The sequence below is a fragment of the Cryptomeria japonica genome, chromosome 6, assembly GCF_030272615.1.
Source record: "Cryptomeria japonica chromosome 6, Sugi_1.0, whole genome shotgun sequence".
Classification (NCBI taxonomy): Eukaryota; Viridiplantae; Streptophyta; class Pinopsida; order Cupressales; family Cupressaceae; genus Cryptomeria; species Cryptomeria japonica.
This window is the reverse complement of record NC_081410.1, coordinates 625747396-625758125: the sequence shown is the minus strand read 5'-3', so window position 1 is coordinate 625758125 and position 10730 is coordinate 625747396. Positions and strand designations below refer to the sequence as shown.

Here is a 10730-nt window from a genome sequence, read left to right as displayed (position 1 = left end):
CTACAATAGAATTTCCACAATGGGTAGACCAGAGAGCCACTCTGGAGCCAAATAACCTCTCGTTCCTCTCGTAGAGGTCAGAACGCGGCTGAAATCTCTGCCCAAAAGCTTTGCCATCCAAAAATCGGCGAGCTTAGGGGAAAACTCGCTGTCCAGGAGAATGTTTTCGGGCTTAACATCGTTGTGAATGATGCGCTCTCTGCATTCTTCGTGGAGCTAAAGTAACCCTCTTGCAGTGCCTAGCGCGATCTCAAATCAGGTCTTCCAGTCGAGTAACTTTCGTTTATTTTTGGAGTTGCCAGTGAAGAGTAAGGAATTCAGAGAGCCGTTGGGCGTGAACTCGTAAACCAGTAGCCTTTCTGATCTTTCTGCACAAAATCCTCTAAGCCTGACCAAATTTACATGTTGTATGTTTCCTAGAGAACTGATTTCCGCTCGGAATTGCTTCTCGTTTTGTCTTGAATCCTCCAATTTCTTTACGGCTACAAGCGTGCCATCTGTTAGAGATCCTTTGAACACTGAGCCAAATCCTCCGCTCCCCAGCTGAGACCTGAAATTCCTCGTTGCAATCTTCAACTCCCTATAATTAAACACTCTAATAAAGGAGTTGGAGGAATCTGCACGCATTTGCATGGATTGTACCCGATGCCTCCGCCACGTTAGAAATGAATAGATACACAGAGCAATTGCGAGAGCACCAAGCACTACGCCCACAATACTTACGTTTGTTCTGCGTTTAGAGAAGGATGGTGGAAGTGCAGAGACAGCTACTCGAACAAAGACATTTGAGTTGCTTTCTGATGGAGACTTGTGCATGCTTGGCAAATCCTCAGACCAGATTTGACATGGCCCTGAAGGCGGATTGAAACTGAATGCAGTACAGGAGCAATTGTGGAGGCAAGCTTTCTCGCAATCTTGCTGTGTCGTTGCAGGGTATTTGGAAAAATCGGGCTCATCAGGCAACGTTGCGCTGGAATCGATGAACCCATCGGTGCTGCCAATTTTGGCATCGCAATTCAAGGGCTCTGTCGAACACAGCCAGTTGAGGACCAATCTTGCAAACTCCAGGAGCGATTGTTTCTGGGGATGAAGCCTTCCACGCAGCTATAGAACTGAACATTGTTGGAGTTGCAGCTTCCGTAAGCGCCACAGATATTATATACCGTACATTGATCTCTGGGCTCAGACCAGATCATATTCCATTTATTGGGATCAAGCAAAACATATAGTCGATATTGTCCAGATTGGTGTATGACGAAACGTGAGAGCGCACTGTTAGGAGGTATCGGTGTATAAGTGATAGACAAACCAGAGCTAATATGTTCAACGCTGAAATTGTATAAGGGTGGCAATCACATTTCCGGAATTTCACTAAATATTTTGCCGTCCCAAACTCCGCTCTCCCAATACTGTACAGAATTGTCCCATCTTAGCACAAACTGTCTGGTCTGAAGGATCGTTTTGAAGAGAAAAACGGCCAGGAGCTGGATCCAATGAATTATTCCAACACACAAGCTTTATCTTTCCACCTATCTTCATCCCAGGCAACCAGGTATCAGCCGGATGATCGAAGCTCTGCCAAGAGATCTCAGATTTATTGTCATCGCTCAGCACTACAAAATTGCCAGAATCTAATATCACAGCCCGCGAAACCTTGTTCGACACGTTCACAGACCAAAGAGGTGCACCCTCTGCGTCAATCAGATCCAGTCTACCTTGTCTTGACAACTTCAAAACGCCGGGCCTCTTCTTTGCGGGTCTCTATCTGTTAGCCACCCAAACAACCGTCTTTTCTGCCACTTTGCCATACCAGATGCCAATGTACCAATTACTGGTTCCATTTGGGCTAAAAATATCCCAATTCAAACGTTCCGTTCTTTGAAATTATTGTCTGATTTCGTGTTAGCGAGGCACCCTGCAAAGAGAGAGTATCTCCCCATCAGCAGTGCACTCGTGACAGTTGTGAAATATAATTAGCACAGTAAGAACGAAGAGCAAATACTCTAATGCACAATTACTTCCCATTTCCATATTGTTGGTGCTCATATTTTTGGGTTGATCGGAATATATAGGAGTAGCTTAGGGCTACATTAAATCGTAAAGAAAGATCAGAAACGTTTTTTCTGAATTTGAACAGAGACTGAAACCACGTGAGCGTGGAACGAAAAAGATGAACCTACACGCATTTGATCTATTCATGTCAATGCACGACAATGTCTATTAATTGCGCTTTTAATAGGTCAACAAATAATTTACATACAGAAAATGAAACACGATAATGTCTATTTGGAAAGAAGAGGTGGTTTGATGAAATTTTATTTTTTTTGGGTAAAAATTATTTGGAATCTTCTTTTAAAAAATAGAATCTTCTATTTCTTAGGTCTTTATATTTGATCGATGAAAATGGGGTGGGGCTAGAAATTGCCCCACCAGTTTAGAAATATTATTTGTCACTTGGCAATCATCTGAGTTTCATTCCCACTAAAAAAGAGATGAACCACGCCAAAAATTTAGAGGGAAAACTCATACGCTTGACGGATGTTGCACAAAGTAAAAAAGCCAGAAAGAAGAGCAGCTACAAACACAGGTATTGTAGCTTATGCATGTTGCAGTTTTTAGATCTATTTTATAAGTTTTTGAATTGTCAAACTTTTAGATTATGAATCTATCTCAAGTTTTAAATAAAATTTCAATATTTAGACATTCAAAAAATGGTTCCTATGTTCGTATAGAATTTTGTTATTTATGTGGGTGCTTTGTTAAAATGATACTAATTTGCTTTTTGTTTTTCCTTCTCATGTAGCAGTAATATTGTATTTTTTTAGAGCTATGTGATCTTCTTGTGCGCTTCATATCAATTTAACCTGCTTGCTTTAATTGATTTTTAAAATCCATTTCGTAAATTTGTTGCCAGTATTGTCTAACCTTATTTACTGCTAGTTGTTCATGAATACAACAAAAGCACTAGATTGCATTTATAAACCCATAAAATTTAGTTGAGAGAGAAATTAAATGTTTACTTTCCAATCTCAAAATTGCGCTTTCCATTGGCAACAAAACACCACAAAATATGCAATTTGGCTAAGTTTGTTTTTTGAACACTTAGCAATCTTTCTAAGAGTTCAAGGAGATAAATGTTTTAATCCTAAAGGGGTCGACCTTTGGTTCAAAGAAAAATAAAATACATATCTAGGCACTAAAATAGGGGTAGAGAATGATATGAATCAATAGTAGTGGAATCTTACTCAGTCAACTCCATCGCTAGAAGTTCAATCTCCTATAACCCTATGCTATTCTAGCACATCAGAGTAGTGATACTTCAAAGAAAAGACATCACAGAGGTTGACATGATTGCAAAATTTTCCGAAATTGATTGCAAATAAGGCAATAATCTTTTTAGACAATGGGATTGACAGCTGATAAAGAAAGAATAAAATTTGTAAAGTAGGGTTTCTACGCTCCCAAACAAGTACATGTGGCAAGTTAAAAACCAATTTGTATCCTTTGTACAAGAAACACCTAAAAAAATAGAAAAAATTGTTTAGGCGATACAAAGTGAACATGTACTTTATATATCATTTAGGGACTGATTTGTGGTAGATTGGTTCAGTAGTTGAAGCGTAGGTAAAGCTAGAAAATGGGGTTGTTAACTGGTAATACAAATGCAGAACATGTTCAGGAAATTATATCATATTTTTTAGGTTTGAAAAAATATCTCAGAATAGTTTGCAACATGCATTTTTGAATTTGCCATCGAATCAGTTTAGGAATGCATGAATGGCCACTAGCTGTCACATGTTTTAGTATAATTTTTATACATGGGAAAAGCATATATACACCTCCCATGGGATGTAACTACTTCTCCACCTAAAGAACATGTTCCAACAAAATACATATGATCTCATGACATTATTGTATAATTTTCATAATGATGCAATCCTCCTGTCCAAAGCTACCATGTAGGGTTTATTTCCTTGTAAACCATATCCTATCATACAGCCTCCTATAGCCACCTGCATATCCATCATTTAAAGATTCATCTATAGAATAGCCTGCATATAAAATATTACTTATTTCTTCAAAGCCTGAACCAAACTTTGTGGCAAGGGACTTGGCAATGCAATAGCAATCTAATACGAATAGTATTATGTTGCTCACATAGTTACCAAAAGACGGGGATTTGGGTATCCATATGGGAATAATACGCCAATTACATTAGTGTATGAGAGTAGATGAATAAGAAGACAACTATATTATATAGAAATGCAGTCACCAAAATTGTGGGTACAAGGATAGAGACAATCCTAATTCTTATAATGGAGTCTCCTAGTAACTATGGTTACTCATGAATATCTCAAAAGAAACATGTGTAAGAGATAATAAAACATAAGACAAATATCACATACACTTATTATAATCCTTAGAAAACAAATGACATGAATAAGAACTTCGATTAGAAGAAGAAATAAAATGATAATAGGGTATATCTATGGAAAATACAAGAAAAAAGAAAAGTTGACTAGAGATTATCTTGTCATTCAAAAATATTAATAAGTAATTAGGATTGAATATGAGAAAATTCTAAAACATTTTTCTAGGTATTAAACAAAAGAAACTTATTTGACAATTCAATAGTGGTAGAAGTTGAATCTCAAAATTCTAATATAAAAATTCCTTTCATTCTAGTCCTTTAAGCCATGACTTTATGTGCTTCCCAAAAAGGATAAATATAGCATTACATTTTTAGAGTGTACCTTTTTCTCATATCCAAATATATTAGAATAGAAACAAACATATCGCACAAATAAATACATGTGACCCTACAAATATGAATAAAGAGTAAATTTGTGTGTTTTAAATTCACTATCTTGGTTGTATGCTTACTAAACTTCATTATCTCTTAATCATTTGGTTTAAAACACCGGATGTTATAGGAATAAAATACATTAATAGTAGATCTAACCAACATTGAACAATGGATAAAAGTTTAGCTTTCAATAGAGGGACCAAACCCATTTGATTATTAATTTTATAATTTAAAGCAAATGCACCTGAAGAGGTATATTTTTTTGAACTGCACAATTGAAATTCCTCACCAACACTTGTATTCATGGCCAAACTTCACCAATTAGTGAACGTTCAACTTATTTAAACTATATAGTGAATAAGCTAACAAAGCAACAATACCATATTTGGAATCTTTTTTCCACAAATAGTCATCAAAGAATTCTTAGCAGCAAAAACTATTATATAGAGAGAGCTCTCTTCTAATGTTCTCTTCGGGACCTCAGTGAACTACCAGTTAATTATTGGTGAATGTGGAGAGCTGATTGAATGACACCAACATACTCAAAAAATGGAATCATCCACCTATAACCCCCTCCAATACTCCCAAGCCTAACAACCAAATCCCCTCACAAGGAGAGGGAAGCAAGCCGCTCCCACTTTCAAATTTGAGATTAATAAATATAGCCCTACCATTTGTATAGAAGATCTTCTCTATTTTATGTACCACTCCAAAAAATTAATCGAAAACCCATTTTTTCCCTCTAAAAGGACAATGGATGCTAGATGACCATGAAGAACCCTCCAAAGGTCTAATTTTCTAAGAATAAAAGGGCCAGAAAATGTGGCTTATTAGAGATAATACTTGATTAAGAGATTCTCGAGTATATAGAATTGGGTTAGAGGTTGAGGCTTCTTAAAAAGAATGCTTTAATTTATATATTTGAGTTGTATATACTAGCCCACAAAACAAAACAAAATTGGATATGTAAAAACTAGAAACATTCCAGGTCAATACATATAATAATGATAAGTAATGGATATGTTATTTGTTTCTTCATCTTGAAGCAAGAAAAGGGTTGGGTTTTCTACAAGACACCCCTTATTTCTGAAAAGTTGGCATGTTCATGAAGCCATGGTCTATATAATTCAATCATTGCAGGATCTTCCAAGCATTGTTCCAATTTGGACAAGTCTTTTGATTCCCTCTAGTGAATACAAGAATTTACACTACATAATATAGGAAATGCAATATGTGAACAGATTATTGCTTTTTAGTTCATTGCACAACCTCAAGTGCTCAATTAGACTAGGATATGTTTAACTTTGATCAAGAGAAACCATTGCCCAATGGGATTCTACTAGATGAGGAAGAGATAGAGTGGGAGCAATTCATTGACTACAACAATACTCCTTATAATGATGGATCTACAATGATCTATAACAATATTCCTTATAAGTTGTCTTGCATCTTGTTTAAGGCAATATAATGTTTCTTTTTTATCAATGTCTATTTATTTTTGTCCAGGTCCTATAGAGAATCTTGTGAGTTTTTAAGTGTTTTTAAGGATTCAAATATGAACACAACTTTTCTTGTTCAAGATTCCCCCCAAGGTGGTTGCTGAAAAGATTTGTAGGGCAATTGTTGAGAACATCAATTTAGTGGCTAGTGCTGCTTCCAAATTGCCTTTTGTTCTGAGAAGAGATTATGATATTGTTGTCTCTAAGGAGTGTAGGATTTTGCTGATATTTCTAAACCAAGTGGACAGATTAAACAGTCTAGAGTTGGATTGGTGTGGAGCTTTCCTCCTTCAGGTTGGGTCAAGATTAACTTTGATGGGGCAACTAAGGGCAATCTAGGGCCGCCTAGGTGTGGGGGAGTGTTAAGAGATAAGAATGGTAGGTGTATTATAGTGGTGGTACTCCCCATGGGTAGCCAGACTAACCACCTAGCTAAAGCCATGGGAGCTCTTCAAATGTTGCAAATTGCTAGAAAATTAAATTGTAGGAAGGTTTGGATTGAGGGTGATTCGAATAATATAATTCAGTGCCTAAAAGGGAGAAGTAGAGCCTCATGGACTATTGAGAATTTAATCAAAGCTTATATTAGTATTATTAGAACCTTTGATAAATTCTTTATTTCCCATGCTTATAGGGAAGTGGATTTTTTGGTTGATTATTTTTCTAACATGGGGGTTAAGGTTGAGAGGAGAAAGATATGGTATAATGAGGACACACTGGATGCTGAGGTCAAATCCCTTCTAATGTATGATTGGACAAATGGCAGATTTGATGTGACATCTACTAATCTTGATGATGAGGGTAATTAAAATTGCTATTATTACTTGGTTGGCTCTCTATCTAAGCGTCTTCCTTTCTCATTATTGTTAGATGCCTTCACATGTTTTATGGGTGGTTCTTGCTTGGGAAGCTAGCGCTGGGTCTTTTGTTAGTTTCTCTATTTCTATCGAACTCTCTGTGAATTTTTTTAAGCTTGACACTATGGGGGGTAAGAGACTCAGAGTGGAGCCACCTAGTTGTGATACTTGGAGGAAGAATGCTACTATTTGGCATCATCTACAACAAGGGGGAGTTACGCCCTTCCTAGAGAATTTGCATGGACACAATCAGAATATCACTAAGTAGTTTGTTAAGGGATGAAATAATGGTAAAGTGAACTTGTTTGGTAGGCTTACAGTTATTGATGAGGGGTTTATTGCGGAAGTGTTAGGACTATCCCTGGAGGGGATCAAATTCTACAAAGACAAGAAGATTTCAGATGTTGCCATCAAGAAATTCCCGAAGAACGACAAGGAGAAAGCCAAGTTGGTCAAGGTAAATAAAACCCACTTCGAACCTCATCAGATTAAGTTGATTTGGAGGGAGCTTTTGAGGGAGATTATGGAGTTCTTTACCCTAGACGTGAGGTTCACTAAAATTTACGGGTATCATTTTGTGTTGCTGAACTATTTTTTGCCACAATGATAAAATTTCTTTCCCATTCTATTTGTTGTCTTCTTTGAGTTTCAGTATTTCTGATTATAAGGAGAACCCTCACATTTACCCAGTGCTGCACCAAGGGTTAATTGTTCTCATCTATGAGCACCTCAAAGATAGGGCTTCTAAGAGTCCTAGTAAGCCCCCTTCCATTTCTGCAGAAGATGTGGCTGATAGTGAGGAGTCAGATTCTAAGGGTTGGGAGACTGATAATGATGATGGGAATTTCCCCCCATCCTAACAAAAAGGCTAAAAAAGAGCTTAAGTTGGTCGCCTTTGGTACTAGTAAGGATGTTAAGTCCCCTGATATTGGTGGCAAGGGATCTAGTAAATGACTGAAGATGAGGGGTAAAAAGGCTACTTTTTTGTATCAGATAGCTCCCATGAGAAGGATTCCCCTATTCAGGCACCACAGACTGAGGCTTCTTCCTCATCTCACGGTACAGGACGCAATTCCCAGGACTATAAATTTTATTTCCCAAGACTTTTACCCTAAACAGGAAATCTCGTTTGATGTTCTGAACATTACCAAGAATAGTTCGTTGGAGGTCTTTCGGCTTTTCAGGTGGGTCTTTTTTGAAATCGAAAATATCAATCTCAAACAACGGTCTCTCTCCTCCAAGTTGGATGTTGTTCAGGTCAATTTGGATGCAGGGGATAAGATGCAGATGGTTGGTGATGTCAAGCTACGGACACTGGGAAGGAGGTTCTTGAAGGTTCTGCAGTTGGTGCTCTCTGGATTGAGAGTGATAAAAAGGTTATGGCTGACCGTTTGGCCAAAATTATGGAAGCTACCCAGAAAAATAAGGAGATTTATGACAATAAATTCAATGAAACTAAGGAGAGGCTTAGCAAGTGTGAGTCCAATCTCCATAAAATCATAGAGAGTAGCCATAGCTTTGTCAAAGCTACTGTGGAGAATATGTTCACTATGGTAGCTAAATTGGAAAAGATTCATATGGAGAAGAATGTTGTAGATTTAGACAAAGATAACGTTGTTGGGCTTGATGATACGAGTCCCCTTGGAAAATGCACAAGAGAAAGTATGAATAAGAAAGTCTCAGGTGTGCCTCAGGACATCATGGACCTGAAGGATGTTGCTAAAAAGATGCATCAGCTCGAGCCTGAAGTTGTTGATACGCTGAAGAATCTAAGTTAAGTTCTTTGTTTGTGTTTTTGTTTCTTTGTTGGTGGTCTACTGGCTTTTTGTTGTCTGGTTGGGTTGGAGTGTCTTTTTGTTGTATCTGTTGTCTCTCAGCCCTTTGGTGTTTTTTGGTTGGTCTGTTTTATGTTGGGCTTTCTATGATACATCTTTTGAAATCTTTTTGTAAAGGGTTTTGAGTCCCTTCAAAACCTTCTTTAACCGTAATCAAAAACTTTTCTTGTTCAAGACTATTGTAATTTTTTGATAATAAACTCATAGAGTGACATTCTAGGTTGCTAGCTTAATGTAAGACAATAATTTTTTGATAATAGATACATAGAAAGACACAATTGGCACAACCTACGTATGTAATTATTTATTGTGCAACATATTTCTATCAACACAATCTTCTTACTAAACATTATGTGTTTTGAATGTTTATTTGCAGTGTAAAGCAACATATATTTGTTGCAAAATGCATGGATAGGAATTTGCATTGCCCAATTTTTACAAAGAGTGGTTTTAGGAGGTTTACAACAATGTTGTCACAAAATGACATGCAAGATGTTGACATATATTCCATAGATGATGAATTTATTGATTTTGTTCAAAGCAGCCAAACAATGAATGAATCAGTCACCACTGATTTTCCTAAATAAAAAAGTATACACCTATACTCCTTTTGAGAAACAATAAAATTTTTAAGATAAAACACCTATTGTACCAGTTATTGGTTCCATTTGGGTTGAAGAATCCCAATTCAAACGTTCCATTCTTTGAAATTATCATCCGATTTCCTGTCACCAAGGCACCCAAGGAAAGAGTATCTCCGCCATCAGCAATGCACTCATCACAATTATGAAACATAATTAGCAGAGTGAGCGAAGAGCATATATGGTGGTGCACCATTATTTCCCATTTCTATGTTGTTGGCCTTTAAATTCACTCAAAAAAATCAATCATGGTTTTCGTGAATATTAACAGAGCAGAAAAGGTGGGACAAAATGGTCGGCAATAATTTTGGTTTAGAGAAAGTAGACTGTTAAGAGATTGGACGTTCGACGGATATGTTCACTTCTGTAATAATATATTTTATCTGGAAAAGGCGAGGTAACGTTAAGGTCAAGCCAGCAATTATGCTTAAAGCGGAGAAAAAGAAATCGTGGAAAATATGAACATCCAATAGAATGTGGTTGGGTAGCTCCACTACATTGTTGGGTTATTTCATATATTAAAAAAAAAATATTAGCAATCGCACCTTGGTGTGCAATGGGCATGTCGAAGTGGTGGGAAGGTTAATTAGGAAAAAAATTGGTCTAATTTTTGCATACATTTATGTAGTAAATGAGGCCAGTTGATAGGCCATTTAACAAGTGATATTTTTTATTACGTGAAAAATAGGTTTTGAAGGGACCTGAAACCCTTTACAAATCAAATAAGGGATAGAACTTGACTGCTCAACAAAGAGGAGAGAGCCACAACAACAAAAACAATCTACCCCGAAAGACGGCAAGCTACCCAACCAAAGACAGGGCCAAAAGAACCAGCCCAAACAACCAACTACAAGGGCCCTCAAGATTTACAACTGGCCTTGTGAGAACAAAGAGTCATATCAAAAGAAGGCTTGGACGTCTTTGAATGCTTCCCCTTTATAGTAATTCATCCTTCTTCAACTTTAGCTGTCGCAACAGACCAATCCGAAGAGCCCAGCACCGATCTATCTATATTGGAAGAAAGAGCATTAGTAGAGGGAGTAACAACCGTCACGAACACAGGACCGCATCTAGCAGATGGGGCAACAATT

At 37.2% G+C, this 10730-nt stretch overlaps 1 pseudogene; it reads right to left on the bottom strand.

Annotated features, from left to right (window-relative positions):
* On the bottom strand, positions 1 to 1196 carry LOC131876752 (G-type lectin S-receptor-like serine/threonine-protein kinase At2g19130; annotated as a pseudogene).
* Positions 1197 to 10730: the final 9534 nt, after the last annotated feature.